The sequence below is a fragment of the Muscardinus avellanarius genome (genome assembly GCF_963383645.1).
Source record: "Muscardinus avellanarius genome assembly, chromosome: 2".
Taxonomy (NCBI): Eukaryota; Metazoa; Chordata; class Mammalia; order Rodentia; family Gliridae; genus Muscardinus; species Muscardinus avellanarius.
In genome coordinates, this window is record NC_137787.1 from 143,065,383 (window position 1) to 143,084,656 (window position 19,274).

The window sequence follows — 19,274 nt, forward strand, 5'->3', positions numbered from 1 at the left end:
CCACTCGATCCCCACCCCATTCTCTCCCCATCCCTCCCTCCTATGCTTGGCTTAGTGGTTGCCATCTAGTATTATAGCAGTTTATCCAAAATTAAAAATGATAATCTCACATAACAGTTTCATTTGTCTGATACCAAGCTTTTGATGACTTAAAGATAACATTTTAATATTTCTTTTTACTTTCTTTCTTACCAGAGAATATTTTTTTTCTATTTTTTTTAGGTGAGACTATCATATATTTATATATTTATTTTTCAGAAAAAAAATTTATCCTAATATGGAATATGGACTCTAGATACCCAGAACGATCTTGAAAAAGAACAAAGCTAGAAGATATATATTTTCTGATTTAAAACCATATAAATCTACAATAATTGAAACAGTGTAGTACTATTCTAAAGGCAGATATATAAACCATTGGAGTTAAATACAAGCCTAGAGCTAAATTCTTCCCTATATTGTCAAGTTATTTTTGACAAGGTTTCCATGAACATTTGGTGGTAGAAATAATAATATTTCAACTAAATATTGTTGAAACATAATAATTACATGGAAAATAATAAAGTTGGACCCTTACCTAATCCCATATACAAATATTAACTCAAAATAGATAAAAGACCTAAATATAAATCTTAAGACTATAAACTTTTAGGAGAAAATCTGGGTCATAAAACCTCACATAACTGAAATTGGGGTGATTTCTTGGATATGATTTCAATGGCACAGGCAACAGAAGAGTATACAAACTCCCTAAAAAATAAAAAAAATATTGTATATCCAAAGACAATGTAAACAGAGTTAACAGTTACTAATAGAATGGGATAAAATATTTCCAAATGCTATATCTGAAGGTAGAGTAATATTCCAACTAGAAATCCTAAAAATTACCAACAATAAAGGCAAACAATACAATTTAGAGATAGGTAAAAGACTAACATAAATAATGAATCTCCACAGATAACCAATCTTAGTTGTCTGTTGGATGGAAACTCTTGTTTCTCTGGTTCTGGTGTGTGTTACCTATTTCTTCTTTGTAGTTAATCTCTTTGAGTATTTTCTCTAGTGCTGGTTTTGAAGACAAAAATTCCTTCAGTTTATGTTTGTTGTGGAAGCTTCTCATTTCTCCATCTAATTTGATAGAAAGTTTTGCTGGGTAGGAAATTTTTGGCTGGAAGTTGTTTTCTTTCAGAGTTTGGAATATGTTACTCCAAGCCCTTCTGGCTCTCATGACTTGGTTTGGGAAGTCTGGGGTGATTCTAATTGGTTTGCCTCTGAATGTCACTTGGCCCTTTGTTTTTGTTGCCTTTAAGATTCTCTGCTTGGCTTCCACATTGGTCATTTTGACAATTATGTGGCGTGGGGATCCTCTTCTCTGATCCTGTCTAAAGGGAGTTCTATAAGTTTCCTGGACCTGTGTATCAACCTCTTGCTCTATGTCTGGAAAATTTTCTGCTATTACTTCCTTGAAGAGATTGTCGATCCCTTTGGTTTCACTTTCTTTTCCCTCCTCTATTCCAATTATTCTTAGGTTAGCTCTCTTAAAATGGGCCCGTATTTCTTCAATGTCAGATTCCTGCTGTTGGATATTTTTTTCTAGATTAGAAACTATGCGTTCATTTTTGGAATGATCATCTTCTAAGAGCGAGATTCTGTTCTCCATGTGGTCTAATCGGTTGTTTGTGCTTTGAATTGAGGCCTTTACTTCATTAATTGCATCCTTTATCTCTTTTTGGCTCTCTCTGAGTTCTTTTTGAAGCACCTCTATTATTTCTACAGTTATTTTCCTGATTTGATCTTCTAGAAATCTCTGATTTTCTGTTTTATCAGGTTCTGATGTTGTGGGGTTGTGGGCATTCATTGCTCCAGTATTATTCCTCTTTCCCATGATTTTGGAAGTTTGTGCCTTCTCTGGGTTCTTCCCTTGGGTCACTATGACTTCACTTAAGGTGTTCTGGATCTCGAGTCAGTAGTATCTCAGACCCCACTACTCCTTTACTGGGTTGTATCACAGAGTCTTCGACCCAGAGAGTCGATAGAGGCTGCTTTAGACTGTGGGGGGTGCCAGGTTGCACGTTCTCCTATGGTGTGATATCTCTGCCACCGCCCCTCCCCCACTGGGTCAAGTCCCAGGGAGTACAGTATTGGGATTTCTCCTCTGTGGCCTGAAATTTGACTCACTGTTCTTGAGTATGCAGATGAAGCTGTACTGGATTCGGTGAATTCACTGCTGCTGCCGCTGGTGGCAATATGGCGCTGCTGACACGCCCTCGGCCATGAGGCTGGCGTATTTCTTCTTGGTTTTGATTTTCACTCTGAATCCCTGTGGTGTGTGCTGAGCTCAGCCACTGGGAGCTTTAGATTTTACCTGCGGTGAGAAATCCCACCTGGCTGTTCCTCAGTGGCTCACCACGGCTTGCTGTAGCTGTCCGGTGAATTTGCCACTCTCACCAGCAGTATGGCGCTGCTGCCGCGTCCTTGGGCGTGAGGCCGGTTATCTCCTCTGTGGCTCTGTGGTCTGTTCTCAGTCCACTTTCTTTCTGGAGCCTGGTGATTTTTTTTGTTTCTCTGGTGATGGTGTTTTCTGGCTATGAAAGGCGCTGATTTTGTGGTAATGGAGATTAGTTGTTAGCGGGGCTCTTAAGCCCCGCTTTTCTCGGTCGCCATCTTCCTGGAAGTCCATAAATTTTCCTCTTAATACTGCCTTCAAAGTGTTCCAGAGGTTTTGATATGTTGTGTCTTTATTTTCATTTGTTTCTAGAAATTTCTTGATTTAACCTCTTACATCTTCAATGATCCATTCTTCATTTAGTAGTGTGGTGTTCAGTCTCCACATGTTTATGTTTTTTCTCTGGGCCTTCTTATAGTTGATTTCTAGTTTCATTCCATTTGGTCTGAAATGACACAGGGAAGTATGTAACATTTTTTAAATTTGCTAGTGCTCATTTTGTGGTCCAGGATGTGATCTATTTTGGAGAAGGTTTCGTGAGCAACTGAGAAAAATGTAAACTCCCCTGTAGTTGGGTGAAATATTCTATATGTGTCCAACAGGTCCATTTGGTTAATGGTGTTCTTTATTTCTAAGGCATCTTTACTGACCCTTTGTCTGGAAGATCGGTCTAGTGTTGTGAGAGGTGTGTTGAAGACTCCCAGTATTATTTTGTTGGGATTTATGTGTGACTTCATGTCACAAAGAGTTTGAGTTATGAAAATAGCTGCCCCTATGTTTGGGGCATAGATGTTGATTATTGTTATTTTCTCTTGCTGGATTATTCCTTTTACCAGTAAAATATGACCTTCTTTGTCTCTTCTAAAAATTTTAGGTTTGAAGTCTAATTTGTCTGATATCATAGTTGTTACTCCTCCTTGTTTTCGAGTTCCTTTAGCATGGATTACCTTGCTCCAGTGTTTTACCTTGAGTTTGTTCCTATCTTTACTTGTAAGGTGTGTTTTTTGTAAGCAGCAGATGGATGGATTCTGGTTTTTACTCCATTTTGCCACTTTATGTCTTTTTATTTGGGGAGTTGAGGCTGTTTAATTCAGTGTGGTTATAGAGAGATAATTTTTAATTACTAACATGTTAAGATTTTATTTCTGTTTGAGATACTATTTATTCTTCTTAGCTTAGTTTTCTGCTGGATCGGAATTCTTGTTTTTTTTGGTTCTGGCGTGTATTACCCATTTCCTCTTTGCAGTTAATCTCCTTGAGTATTTTCTCTAGCGTTGGTTATGAAGACATAAATTCCTTCAGTTTCTGTTTGTCATGGAGGCTTCTTATTTCCTCATCTATTTTTTTTTTGTGGTACTGGGGTTCCTGGAAGCCCTTCTACCTCCGGGCTACACTCCCAGACCTATTTTTACATTTTTTGGAAACAGGGTCTCCTAAGCCAGCATGCGCAGCTGGCTTCGAACCTGCGCGATCCTCCAGTTTCTGCCTCCCAAGTGCGGGGATTACAAGCATGAGCCACCACGCCCGGCTCCCCATCTAATTTGATAAATAGTTTTGCTGGGTAGGGAATTTTTGGCTGGAAGTTGTTTTCTTTCAGAGTTTGGAATATGTTATTCCATGCCCTTCTGGCTTTCATGACTTGGTTTGGGAAGTCTGGAGTGATTCTAATTCATTTGCCTCTGAATGTCACTTGGCCTTTTGTTCTTGTTGTCTTTAAGATTCTCTCCTTGGCTTCCACATTGGTCATTTTGACAATTATGTGGAGTGGGGATATTCTTTTCTGATCCTACCTAAATGGAGTTCTATAAGTTTCCTGGACCTGTGTATCAACCTCTTGCTCTATGTTTGGAAAATTTTCTGCTATCACTTCCTTGAAGAGATTATTGATCCCTTTGGTTTCACTTTCTTTTCCCTCCTCTATTCCAATTATTCTTAGGTTAGCTCTCTTAAAATGGGCCCATATTTCTTCAATGTCAAATTCCTGTTGCCGGATTTTTTTTCTAAATTAGAGATTATGCATTTATTTTTGGAGTGATCATCTTCTAGGAGCGAGATTGTATTCTCCATGTGGTCTAATCTCTCGTTTATACTTTGAATTGAGGCCTTTACTTCAATGATTGCATCCTTTATGTCTTTTTTACTCTCTCTGAATTCTTTTAGAAAGTCCTCTATTATTTCTACAGTTAATTCCTGATTTGATCTATAGATCTCTGAATTTTTGTGTTATCAGGTTCTGATGTTGTGAGGTTGTGGGCATTCATTGCTCCATTGTTATTTCTCTTTCCCATGATTTTGGAAGTTTGTTTCTTCTCTGGGTTCTTCCCTGGTTACTACGACTTCACTTACAGTGCTCTAGATCTCAAGACTGTGGTATCTCTGTCACCACAACTCCTTTACTGGGTTGTATCACAAAGTCTCAGACCCAGGGAGTCAATCCAAGCTGATTTAGACCTTGAGGGTGCCAGCCTGGGCATTCTCCCACGGGGAGCTGCAAGTATGGTGTGATATCTCTGCCGCCACCACTCCCCTACTGGGTTGGACTGCACAAATGTCTGACATAGGGAGACTATCTGCGCAATGCCCTGGGAGTGCAGTACTGGAATTTCTCCTTTAGGTGCTGCAATTTGACTCATATTTGTTGAGTGCACTTATGGAGCTGTAGTGGACTTATGGAGTTGTAGTGAACTCGCTGCTGCCAGTGCTGGCAATATGGCGCCATTGTCACGCCCTCGGCTGTGAGGCTGGCATATTTCTTCTCTGGTTTTGCGCTCTGCTCTGAGTCCCTGCAGGGTGTGCTGAGCCCAGCCGCTGGGAGCTTTAGACGCGCCTTGCGCTGAAACAACTGCTGAATTTTGCCCGACTGTTCCGCAGCTGCTCACCTCAGCTCGCTGTCTACCCCTCCTCTCTGGAGCCTGGTGGCTTGTTGAGTATGCTGGTCTGGAGCCATCTGGTGAATTCGCCGCTGCCGCCAGCAGTATGGCACTGCTGCCGCATCCTCGGCCGTAAGGCCAGCGTATCTCCTCTCTGGTTTTAAGCTCAGTTCTGAGTCCCCCTCCTCTCTGGAGCCTGGTGCCATGAGGGAAGATGGCGCCGGCACCGTGCCATACCACTGAAGGCTGGTTTCTTTTCTGGTGTCTGGTTGTTCTTCTAGCCCTCTTTTGCTCTGTCCCTTGTATTTACAGTTTTTTTTCCTCTGCTGATGGTGTTTTCTGGCTATGAAAGGCACTGATTTTGTGGTAACAGAGATAGATTGTTAGCAGGACTCGCAAATGCCGCTTTTCTCAGTCGCCATCTTCCCAGATGTCCACTAGTTTTTTCGAGAAATATTTAAATATTCCATAGACACTGAAACTCTGTATCTCTAGGGATTTTGCTGAGGCGGCAGACCTGGGAATTTAATTTTTGTGGGATTTATTTTCCTTTCTTTGGCATATTAGTACCCTGTCAATATGTCTAGAGTTACCATTACCTACTCATCAGATTGGTCAATATCATATCATCATTTTTTTTCTTTCTTTATTTTTTTTTATTGGTGCACTGTATTCATACATCATAGTGGGATACAAACTTTGTAGACATACATGCACACATCGCCCAGTCAGCCCCCACCCGATCCCCACCCCATTCCCTCCCATCCCCCCTTCCCATGCTTGGCTTAGTGGTTGACATCTAGTATTATAGCAATTTATCCAAAATTAAAAATGATAATCTCACATAACAGTTTCATTTGTCTGATACCAAGCTTTTGATGACTTAAAGATAACATTGCAATATTTCTTTTTGCTTTCTACTTACCAGAGAATATTTTTTTTCTATTTTTTAGGTGAAAATATCATATATTTATATATTTATTTTTCAGAAAAAAATCTATCCTAATATGGAATATGGATTCTAGATACCCAAAACGATCTTGAAAAAGAACAAAGCTAGAAGATATATATTTTCTGATTTCAAACCATATAAATCTACAATAATTGAAACAGTGTAGTACTAATCTAAAGGCAGATATATAAACCATTGGAGTTAAATACAAGTCTAGAGCTAAATTCTTCCCTATATTGTCAAGTTATTTTTGACAAGGTTTCCACGAACATTTGGTGGTGGAAATAATAATCTTTTAAGTAAATATTGTTGAAAAATAATAATTACATGGAAAAGAATAAAATTGGACCCTTACCTAATCCCATATACAAATATTAACTCAAAATAGATAAAAGACCTAAATATAAATCTTAAGACTATAAACTTTTAGAAGAAAATCTGGGTCATAAAACCTCACAACACTGAAATTGGCAGTGATTTCTTGGATATGATTTCAATGGCACAGGCAACAGAAGAGTATACAAATTCCCTAAAAAAAATATTGTATATCCAAAGACAATGTAAACAGAGTTAACAGTTACTAATAGAATGGGATAAAATATTTCCAAATGCTATATCTGAAGGTAGAGTAATATTCCAACTAGAAATCCTAAAAATTACCAACAATAAAGGCAAACAATACAATTTAGAGATAGGTAAAAGACTAACATAAATAATGAATCTCCACAGATAACCAATATTAGTTGACTGTTGGATGGAAAATCTTGTTTCTCTGGTTCTGGTGTGTGTTACCTATTTCTTCTTTGTAGTTACTCTCTTTGAGTATTTTCTCTAGTGCTGGTTTTGAAGACAAAAATTCCTTCAGTTTATGTTTGTCATGGAAGCTTCTCATTTCTCCATCTAATTTGATAGAAAGTTTTGCTGGGTAGGAAATTTTTGGCTGGAAGTTGTTTTCTTTCAGAGTTTGGAATATGTTACTCCAAGCCCTTCTGGCTCTCATGACTTGGTTTGGGAAGTCTGGGGTGATTCTAATTGGTTTGCCTCTGAATGTCACTTGGCCCTTTGTTTTTGTTGCCTTTAAGATTCTCTGCTTGGTTTCCACATTGGTCATTTTGACAATTATGTGGCGTGGGGATCCTCTTCTCTGATCCTGTCTAAAGGGAGTTCTATAAGTTTCCTGGACCTGTGTATCAACCTCTTGTTCTATGTCTGGAAAATTTTCTGCTATTACTTCCTTGAAGAGATTGTCGATCCCTTTGGTATCACTTTCTTTTCCCTCCTCTATTCCAATTATTCTTAGGTTAGCTCTCTTAAAATGGGCCCATATTTCTTCAATGTCAGATTCCTGCTGTTGGATATTTTTTCCTAGATTAGAAACTATGCATTCATTTTTGGAATGATCATCTTCTAAGAGCGAGATTCTGTTTTCCATGTGGTCTAATCGGTTGTTTGTGCTTTGAATTGAGGCCTTTACTTCATTAATTGCATCCTTTATCTCTTTTTGGCTATCTCGGAGTTCTTTTCGAAGCACCTCTATTATTTCTACAGTTATTTTCCTGATTTGACCTTCTAGAAATCTCTGAATTTCTGTTTTATCGGGTTCTGATGATGTGGGGTTGTCGGCTTTCATTGCTCCAGTGTTATTCCTCTTTCCTATGATTTCGGAAGTTTGTGCCTTCTCTGGGTTCTTCCCTTGGGTCACTATGACTTCACTTAAGGTGCTCTGGATCTCGAGTCTGTAGTATCTCAGACCCCACTACTCCTTTACTGGGTTGTATCACAGAGTCTTCGACCCAGAGAGTCGATAGAGGCTGCTTTAAACTATGGGGGTTGCCAGGTTGCACGTTCTCCTATGGTGTGATATCTCTGCTACCGCCCCTCCCCCACTGGGTCAAGTCCCAGGAAGTACAGTACTGGGATTTCTCCTCTGTGGCCCGCAATTTGACTCACTGTTCTTGTGTTTGCAGATGTAGCTGTACTGGACTCGTTGAATTCGCTGCTGCTGCCGCCGGTGGCAATATGGCGCCGTTGCTACGCCCTTGGCTGTGAGGCTGGCTTATTTCTTCTCTGGTTCTGAGTTCCACTCTGAGTCCCTGCAGCGTTTGCTGAGTTCAGCCACTGCGAGCTTTAGATGTTCCCTGTGCTGAAAAATCCCACCTGGCTTTTCCGCAGTGGCTCACCTCGGCTTGCTGTAGCTGTCCGGTGAATTTGCCGCTGCCGCCGGCAGTATGGCGCTGCTGCTGTGTCCTCGGGCGTGAGGCCAGTGTATCTCCTCTGTGGCTCTGAGCTCTGTTCTCAGTTCACTTTCTCTCTGGAGCCAGGTGATTTTTTTGTTTCTCTGGTGATGGTGTTTTCTGGCTATGAAAGGTGCTGATTTTGTGGTAATGGAGATTGGTTGTTAGTGGGGCTCTTAAGCCCTGCTTTTGTCGGTCGCCATCTTCCCGGAAGTCCTCTCATATCATCATTTTAATGCATATCTTGTGGAAGGAAAGGCAGTGAAGCTTCTTACAATGTTGATTATGACATAGGTCTGGAGAATTGATATACCTTTGCAATAGGGTAGCAAAGATATTTTGCTGGCCTTCCTAAAAAAACTGTGCCTGATGTTTATTTATAAGTATATAGAAATATAATTTTGTGGACCAATACCTGCATAACAAATACCAGAAGCTATGTTGACTTTTCTAGCAATAAAAATACATTTTGAAAAGCAGCTGCAATTGGAGGTGCCACTTGATTAGACCTATGATAATTTACTGTCATTTTCAAGATCTGTCTCCTTCAGAGGCTGAATGGGTGAGTTCAACAGGGATGTGTTAGGAATTGTGAATCAGCACTCTGCCTCTTTCAGGTTTTTGATCATGCTACTAAACAATGCTATTTCTACAGAGATGTAGTATTGCTTTTAGTTAACTATTTTCTAGGTAGAGGCAGTTCTGGTGGCTTTCACTTAGAAATTTTATGGTAATAGACATCACTTCATGGGTCAAGGAACCTATGGAGATTCTTCCAATTTGTGAACATGTCTATTCCAATTATGCATCCTTAAAATGATGGAATAACCACAGATTGTGTTCCTATACATCAGGCCCACTGCAGCACATATCTGAGACAAAACATCACTGATCACCAGACCCCCACAAAACTCCTACTTTGATGGATGTAGAACAGCAGACTCAGGTCTCTAAGAATCAGAGTCAGTTCAGAGTCTAAGTTCAACAAATTCTCCCAAAGTCTGATGATTTCTCCTTCTTCAGTCCATAATTATTCAAGAAAGTGGCTTCTGATGCATTTTTCAAAAGGCTGGAAAGATTAACAGTAGACTCATTTGGAAGCATAGGATGATCTTTTCTTAAATGTATCTAGCCTCTCTTTTAGTTAAGGAGATCTGGGCCTTTAAACTTACTCAATCCTGTCATTGTTTAGGGAATGTGGCTCTTTGTCTTGGTGATTCAAGTTAAACTTTTGTATACTATCCCTAGAGCATTTCTTCTTACACGGATTAATAACGATTGCAATAGGCTGCCCTTCTATCTCAGTTCAAGGCTTACCATGACCAACAAGCCCAAACTGAGAGCTCACACTGTGACTGCTTTGGCTTTGCGGTGCATCCTGGCAACCCTGAACACTGGGCTTGTGAATTGCAGTCAGTTCTTGCTTGAGTGTGTTCAGCCTGCTCTTCTTGATGGCTTGCCCTACACATTCTGCATGTTCCTGGCCAGCCCACATACCCTCTAAGCTAATTCCTTGCAATAAATATCTTCATATGCATCTCCTGTGGTTCTGTTTCTGTGATGTAACCCTGACTGAGACAAAAGCCATCCTTCCTCCCCATCTCTTTCAAGCTTTTATTCTCCCCTAATTTCCTTATATTTCATTATTTGTCTTATTGATGGAAAGTCTCACATTGTTAAGTGACAGCCATGATATATCAGATTAGATTATGTTCAGTATCAAAAAATGGACTTGTCTTACCAAAGAGACTCTTACTGTTCTAATGTAATGAGTAGTGCAAAGGTGGTGGTCCAGGCTGCATCCTCAAGGGAAACTTCAAGTTCAGGGCTCCTTCTAGTCTTTCTCCACTATGTCTAGGGCATAGATTTCCTACTCTTGAATATAAGAAAATAGCAAAGTTCTATTAACCTTTTAGAAATACACAGACTAATTCATGTTTTCTAGCAGGAAGGAAGAAGAAAGGATGAGGGAAAGGCTTGTGCAAACTAATTTCTTTTTTTTTAATGAGGAAAATAAGAGCTTCCTATTTGGCTCCTATAATTGAGAACTGACATTGTATCAGAGGCTGGAGAGGCAGATGTGTATGTGTATATGTATGTGTATGTGTATATGTATATGTATATGTATAAATATATATATGTATATGTATATGATGTATATGTTCTGGAGTTTGAACCCAGAGGCAGTCCACCTCTTAGCTACACCCCTAGCCCTATTTTTTTAAATTTTGAAACTGGGTCTCACTAAGTTGCTGAAGGCCTTGCTAAGTTGTTGGGGCTGGCCTTAAACCTGCAATTCTCTTGTCTCAGCCTTCCAAGTACTGGGAGACATGTGGCGCCAGGCTTGTTGGAGGCAAATTTTTTTGTTTGTTTGTTTTTGTGGTACTAGGGATGGAACCCAGGGGGATTCTACCTCTGAGCTACATCCCCAACCCTATTTTATTATTCTTTACTTTGAAACTGAGTCATTAAGTTGCAGAGGGCCTCACTAAGTAGCTGAGGCTGGTTGTGAACCTGTGATCCTCCTGACTCAGTCTCTCAAGTACTGGGATTACAAGTGTGTGTCACCATGCCCAGCTGGAGGTAAATATTTTTAATGGGGCATGTTGTCTCCTCAAAACAAATTGAGTTTCTATATGGAAGGAAGAAAAAAATAAGGAATGGATACTGGTAAATTCAATTGTTCATGATGTTTTTCTTTTACAGTTAGTTTGTGTTGAAATTGTTAGGAATAAGAAATAGTCTGAGGATCTGGGGCAAGAGAGAGGAAGAGGAGGACTGGCTGTTGGCAAGAAGATCTAGGTGCTAGAGTAATAGCTTCCCTTTGTGCTTAGTCAACCTAGTTAATTTCCTGTGCATGTAAACTTGTATTCTCTAAGAGAGGGGGCTAGGAAATAAAGATTCTTTAATCCTCATGCCACTTCTCCTGCCTTTCCTCTCTGAAGAGAGAACTTCTTATTCCCTGTTATTTATGAGTCTTATGAAGATTTGCTTTAGTGATTCTGTGTCCTCTCTATTAGTTCCCAAAATGTCTCCTTTAGGTTTATACTTCCACTTCCCGATTCCTTTGGAGACATCAACTCTTCATTTGCAGTCTAAAGCAAAGGAATGACTCCCCAGTGATGAGTCTAGGCTCAGTAGTTAAAAAAGGGCAAATCTGTTAAGATTAGTGAGTGACTTTTAGGTAGATAGGATTTGGAAGATATCATGTTACACCCTATGGGAAGTTTCCTCTGCCAGAGCAAAGGCATTTTGGCTGTAGAAATCCCCCTTAAACTGATCCTCATGGCGTTGTCTACCCAGGACCCGTGCTGACACATTTTCAATTCCTGGGGTACAGGGTTTGAACTGAGTGTCCTCTCCTGCAAAAGTTTCTATCAGATGGTAATGACCATGTCTACTTTGTAAGATACCATTTATAAATGACAGATTTTCCTGCCAACACATAAGTCTTATGCCATTTTCTGACACTGTACCAGAATCAAACATGGATTATTTTGGGGGGGTAGTTAACATATGTGAAAGTATAATATATATTATAAATCATATATTGATACATTGACAGAATGAAGCTACAGAAGTTACTATACAATATTCTGGATTTAAACTAATAGCTGAAATAGTGAGATAAATTTGGCATCACAGCTCATAAACCATGTAGGAAAAGATATTAATTCCTTTTGCCCCAAGATAAGTATCTTGTTACAACATGGAGATCACCAATATCAATGAAAAATTATTCAAACAATCAATGTTTTTCTTTCTTGGATTAGTTAGGTTTTGAGAATTTAAATGTCTTTGGTTTCTAGGCTGTCTCCATGGTAACCAGGTTGGACATCTCTGTGGCAGCTAAGTGAGTGAGAACATGTATCACAGCCACTCTGACTTATAAGACACAGCCAGGAGCCATTTATTTTTCATTACTAAAAGTCACAGAACATCTCATTAGAGCTGAATTATCTCCTAAGTCTGCATCCTGAGGAAGATGTAGATCCTTACAGCTCAGGGTTGGGTACTCTGTTTCATACCTGATATAACACTGCCTTCTCCCTTTATCCCATGTTTGCTGATTCTGTTTGAAAGCCAAACTTCAGAGGAAGAACTTGTGGCTGCCATTCTGGTTGTGTTTGAGAGCTTATGTGCCCTCTATGATCTGTACTTTTTCATGACCTTGTGATTTGCTGTCTTCTCTTTGTCAGCTGATCTGTCACTAAATTTGCGTTGAATAAAGTTTCCTTCATGACCCATTTCTGCATAAAAGAACATGAAGTAAATAGAAAAAAGGGAGATTTAGAGGGCTCATTTATTCATTGCCTGCCATCCTGTTCGTTAGTAGTTCATTATACAAGACCACCAAATCCCAAGATGAGATGTCAGGGTACCTTGAAAACTCTACTTAATAAACACTTAATTTGTAACAGACACCCAAGGGTATCCAAGAAAATGACAGGAAATGACTAGCCAACAATATCTTTTTCTGGATCTACTTCATTTTTTGTATATTTCAGGACATATTTATGGGTACATTCATTTTCAAATACTGGTAGGGGCTAGTAGAAACACATTTTTCAATTTATCTCTCATGATGATCCCCTGGAGAGATGGTTCTTTTTCATTTCCTTGAGAGGCACAGCCCACAGGAGTCCAAATGGCCAGGGATTTCAGGTAAACTTACCAGTGAAGATCCAGTGAAAGTTTGAAATAAGAAATTCCCTCGTATAAATATATCAGGTTATGTTAGAACCTTCTCTATTTTCTATTCTCATATAACTCTTATTTTTCCCATGAAAAAGATTTTTCTTTTCTTTTTTTTTTTAAGGGGAGTAAAAGGTTTATTGGAAGCAGAAGGGAATGGGGCAAGGGTGGATGAACACCCCCAAAGGGGCTGGAACTCGGGGTCCAGCAGCTGCCTTCAGGACAATATTTGAGAGTAGCCCAAGCCAATTGCCTTCGGGTGCAGGCTGCTTTCTTCCGGAGTCCGCACGATCTGCCAGAAGGGAATAGAGAAAAGTGGCCAAACACCCCATAGGGGCGGTCGGAACTCCGGGGTCCAGTAGCTGCCTTCAGGGTCACTACCCGAGTGTCGCCCGAGCCAAGTGCCCATCAGTTGCAAACTACTTTCTCCCAGAGTCCACGCAATCTGCCATAAAAGAGGTACAGGTCACCCCTAGGGGCTTGGCCAGCCTTGATGTCCAGCAGAGGCCTTCAGGTCACTGCTCGAGAGTCGCCCGAGCCAGATATTTTTCTTTTTAAAAAATTATAATTACTCCACAGATATTACTTCTGCTCAGATCAGCTAAACTTCTAAGTTCCTTAGTTTAGCTTGCCGTGACAAAGATAAATAGTTACCCATCACAAATTTGTACTCTCCTTTATACAGCAAACAACTGCACAGCTAAGATCATTTCCTAGATCTTTTTGCATCAAAGCAGACTTGTATGACTAGCCTTTACCAATAGAATAGCCGTAGAAGATATCCTTTACTTCTGGACTGGGGTTTTAAGAAACAGTTGTATATTCTCTACTGTTTCTTCTCTAGGCCACTGGATGGATATGAAATACCTTGAAACCCAAGGGAATGACACAGCCATGAAATGAAAAATGCTCAAGTCCTGAATTAACAGTGTGAAGATAGTTGACAAGTACCATTATACATTTGGAGAGTGCCATTATCATGAAATAAACTCTTCTCTTTCTTTGTTTCTTCTTACCTTCCTCTGATTTTTTCTGGACCAGGGGCCAATTAGATGGATAAGACTGAAAGTAGAGGGCAGAGATGATGAATTTTGTTTTGCAGATATTAATCTGGATTTTCTGGGAAATATCCAAGTAAAGACACCAAGTAGAAATCTAGATATTTGCCTACATATTTCAGAGAAATGTGGGCTAGATATATGTTTCAGAGCCCACAGTTTAACATTTGTATTTAATTCAAAGTAATTGTTGGTTGTCTAGAGAAAGAGGAAACAAAGTGGACAAGTATTTCTGAGATCAAGCCTAAGGTTTCTCAACATTGAGAGGATGGAACAATAGGGAGTTTGAGAAAGAGTGGAAGAGAAGAAGGAAATCAGTGGAGCATGAGGTTAAAATAACGAAAAGAGAAGACTTGGTCAAGAAGGAAGCAATAGTCATCACTTTGAATGGTACTGAATGGTAGAGGAATTATGAGAGTCATTGGTGTCCTTGACAAGAGAAGTGTCAAGGGTTGATGGAATAAAGCCAGATTGGAGTGGGCTGAGGAGAGAATCAGAGGTGTGGAAGTAGAGATTGTTTTGTCTAAATGATCCATTCAAGAAATTACATAGGAAGAGAAGCAGAGAAATTAGGACAGAGTAGGATGGGATATGGCATAAGAGGATGATATTTTTAAAGATAAATAGTAACTGAGCCTGTTATATACTATTGAAAATAGTAAAGTAGGAATGGGAGGTAAATGATACAGGTAAAAGAAGAGGGAAGGAAGGGAGAGAGGGAGAAATAAAGAAGGGAAACAGAATTTTTAAAAAGAAATAGAGGTGGAATGAAATGAGGATTCCAAATGGAGAACTAGGCTTTGAGGGAAGATGGAATATGTCTTTCACTACAATAGAAGAATCCAAAGAAATCAAGAAAAGGATTAGTCTCTATAGCTTCCAGAAAGAGTGTGACCTTTCTATACCTTAATTTCTGCTCATTGATACTGTTTCTGGCTCCAGAACTGTGAGAAAATAGATTTCTTTTTTTCTTTCTTTTTTTTTTGTGGTACTGGGGTTCCTGGAAGCCCTTCTACCTCCAGGCTACACTCCCAGACCTATTTTTACATTTTTATTTGGAAACAGGGTCTCCTAAGCCAGCGCGGGTGGCTGGCTTCGAACCTGCGCGATCCTCCTGTCTCTGCCTCCCAAGCGCTGGGATTACAAGCGTGCACTACCACGCCCGGCTGATTTCTTTTGTTTTAAGCTACTAAATTTGGGGTGATTTGTTGCAGCAGCCATAGGAAGCTAAGATTCTTGCATTTCAGTCAATAGATTTTTGTAGGATACTGTGGGAGTAGAATAATCTTTCCTAGGACAGCCAGTCACCTAGTATTTACTAGTACCTTGATTAGTACTGGTACTAAAAATGTAGTTATCTTTTTAAGCTGCTGATTATTGTATAATTTCATATACATATGCCTATACTATTATTATATTGTTGTATATGATTTCATATACATATATCTTGTGGCGATAAGTACAATTTTTTGGGCGTGCAGGTATTTGGTCTAAGGGTTTTTAAAAGAATGTTTCTTGATTGTGCTTAGAATAGTTCTGTGTATATCACAGGTACTCAAGAACTAGTTAATGAATTTAAATAAATTAGTTTTAGTGTGCATTTAATTTAGTGTGAGTTCATATAGAAATCCATGACCAGCTGGCCTGTCTTTGAATTTGGCACAAAGTGATGTCCCTTCTCATCCTGCTGACAGATGAGAAAGTGGATTCAGAAGCTGCTCCTCACAGGAAGACTCCATTATACAGGACTCCAAACTCCACTTCTAGAATAGTTCTCAAAGACAGAGCTGTATTTTATGAAAATTTTATGAACTGTTTGTATGACACAGTCATGGCAGCACTGAGCATCTTTCTTCCTTCTTTCTTTATTCTTTCTTTCTTTCTTTCTTTCTTTCTTTCTTTCTTTCTTTCTTTCTTTCTTTCTTTCTTTCTTTCTTTCTTTCTTTCGTGGTACTGGGGGTATAACCCAGAGGCTTTCTACCTCCAGGCTATACTCCCAGACCTATTTTATATTTTATTTGGAAACAGGGTCTCACTAAGTTGCTGAGAGCCTCACTAAGTAGCTGAAGCCATCTTCAAACATGCATGATCCTCTCGTCTCAGCCTCCCAAGCACGGGGACTACAAGTGTGTGCCACCACGCCCAACTGCATTTTACTTTCTAAATCAGATTCTTTCCAATATATTTTATGCTGAGTTTTCCTTATATTGGTTTTTGGAATATATTATGCTTTCCTAATTCTTGATACATTTTGCTTTAACCATCCATCTCCTCTTAATCTAGGCCTTCTTTCCTTCTAGTCTGTTTTATTTAACAAATTAGAAAATAAATGATTACATGAGAATGTAAAGTAGAAATACAAAACGTGAAAAACTTTAAAAATTATAAATTTATCCAGTCATCAATCCATTCATTAATTCCAACAGACTCTTCAAATCTATTTGGGCATAAAATGATACCAATGAAAGAATTGGCCATCCTTTCCATTGAGAAGTATAGTCTTGGGGGAAGGGTTAAGAAAGCGTGACAGAAGCATGTGCACACTGTTAAAACAGTGCAGGGGAGGAATGTCTAGTCAGTGGAGGTAGAAGGGTGAAGAGATTACAGGACTCTTCCCAAGGGAGATTAATTTTGATTTTGATGGGTCATAGAGTTAGCAGGAGAGAGTTATTTTAATCATAAAAGACCATGGCACTGTCCAGCCTGGATTATTTTTCCGGATAAAATGCCATCTTTTCAAACTCCTTCCTTGACTCATCTAAATTAAAGTTTTCTCTTCCCTTCATTCTCCAGAATGTATACAAGATATGACTTTTTGCATACCTGTCCTGCATAGAATGAGGCAATAGAAATACTGGTGTTTGGTTTTAGAAGACTAAGGTTGAGTGTTCCTCCATCTTTTCCCCAACATTTCTCTAGGCATATCTCTTATTCCCTTTAACCTTCCCACTTTCTATGTTCATTCATTTTCACCTAACTTCATGTGTATTGCCCCACAGATTCTCAACCTTTTTTTAGGTGCTATTCTACTTGTCAGGTAAGCCCATATCTTCCTCTCCTCTGCAGGCATGGCTAACTCCTATGCATCAAACTCACATATCTTCTATATATCCTTTCTTGACCTCTGTAATTATATGGTCCTCCAACATGCTCCCGAAGACTGGTAATTATCCCTTTACCATGCACTTACCATGCTAAAGGACAATTTTTCTTTCTAGTCTTAATCTCTAGTAGATCTTCAGCACCTTTACAGTAGAGATCAGGCCCATTAGCCTTTGGATCCCAAGTGACTTGAAAGTTGCTTCAAAGGTAATTAAAAATGGTTTAATAAATGAATGAATGAATGAACTAGGTATAAAATTGGCTATTGTTTCATGGATTCAGTTGTTATTGATAATCTCTACTTACCCAGTGCCTAAACAATATTTTTTCCTTATATAGTCTCAGATACACTCTGAATTTGATCAGACATTGTGAAATTGTACTGAAAGATAAAGAAATGTTGACTTCACTGCTAGAAATTTAGTTATATATAACAATATTCAAATATACTTTATATATAAAATGTAACAGATGATACAATTTAAGAAACCTTGTGAAAGAGAAAATAAAGAGTTGAAATTGGGTAGAACAAATAAAATCTGCTGATTAAGTTGCTTGGATTAAAAAGCCTTAGATATTGTGGTAAATTAATGGCATTATACAGTGTATTTTTATTTTATTTTATTTTTTTTTAAATTTAGTTTATTACAAACATATAATCTCCTGTATAGCAGAGTACACACAGTAAATATCAAAATAAAGAAGCTTTTTATGGCTAGAGATTGCTCTTTGTGGTTTCCAATGATATTTCTTATAGTCTCTGAATAAATATGGGTTCTAGTTATTTACAACTTCCTGAAAAGTGTACTCTTTAGCACTGGGGTTATTTTTTTTTTATAACAATTTTTTTATTGAACATAAATAGTATATATTTACACTATATTTGGTGCCATCTCCCCCCCGCCCCCATCTTCCCTTCCCCCCTCCCACCAATGGTTGTCCAGGTTAACCATGTCTTATTCATAATTTTACACATGTTCAGGTGTAGACCCTCATTAATCAAGACTGGCCTTCCTCCTCTCCTATCTTACCATCCAAACTTAGCTAATATTTCCCCTTCAATATCTGGAGTCCCACTGGTATTCTTTGTGTTTCCTAGTTTGGGCATATTAGAGGAAACATATGTATCTTCTTCTTCTGTGCTTGGCTGATCTCACTTAACATAATGTTCTCCAGGGCTTTCCATCTTCTTGCAAATGATATAATTTTGTTCTTCTTTATGACTGAATAGAATTCCATTGTGTGTATTTCCCACAGTTTTGCTATCCATTCATCTGTTGATGGTGATCTGGGTTGGTTCCATATTTTGGCTATTACAAATTGTGCTGCTATGAACATAGGTATGCATATATTGCTGTAGTTCTCTGAATTCAACCCCTTTGGAAAGATACCCAGGAGTGGTATAGCTGGATCATATGGTGGATCTATTCCCACCTTTCTTAGGAATCTCCACACAGATCTCCATAGTGGCTGAACTAGTTTGCATTCCCACCAACAGTGTAAAAGAGTTCCTTTTCCCCCGCATCCTCGCCAGCATTTGTTATTTGATTTCTTTATGCTTGCTACTCTGACTGGGGTTAGATGGAATCTCAGTGTAGTTTTGATTTGCATCTCCCTGATGGCCAGTGATGAAGAACATCTTTTCATGTATCTATTAGCTCTTTGTATCTCTTCTTTTGTGAAGTGTCTATTTAGTTCATTTGCCCATTTCTTGATTGGGTTGTTTGTTTTGCTAGTGTAGAGTCTTTTGAGCTCTTTGTATACTCTGGATATTAGCCCCCTATCAGAGTGGTGGCTGGTAAAGATCCTTTCCCATTCTGTAGGCTTCCTCTTTAGGTTATTGATAGTTTCCTTTGATGAGAAGAAACTTTTTAGTTTGATGTTATCCCACTTGTTTATTCTTGCTTTAATTTCCTG

The 19,274-nt window shown here is 38.9% G+C and overlaps 1 pseudogene across 1 annotated transcript in view; it reads right to left on the reverse strand.

Moving 5' to 3' along the window:
• Positions 1-19,274, reverse strand: part of LOC308279860 (glyceraldehyde-3-phosphate dehydrogenase-like) — a 146,812-nt pseudogene that overhangs the window by 121,461 nt on the left and 6,077 nt on the right. The window contains exon 2 of the transcript in view: positions 17,446-17,556. The product of the transcript in view is annotated as a glyceraldehyde-3-phosphate dehydrogenase-like (transcript). The remainder of the gene's footprint in view (positions 1-17,445; positions 17,557-19,274) is intronic.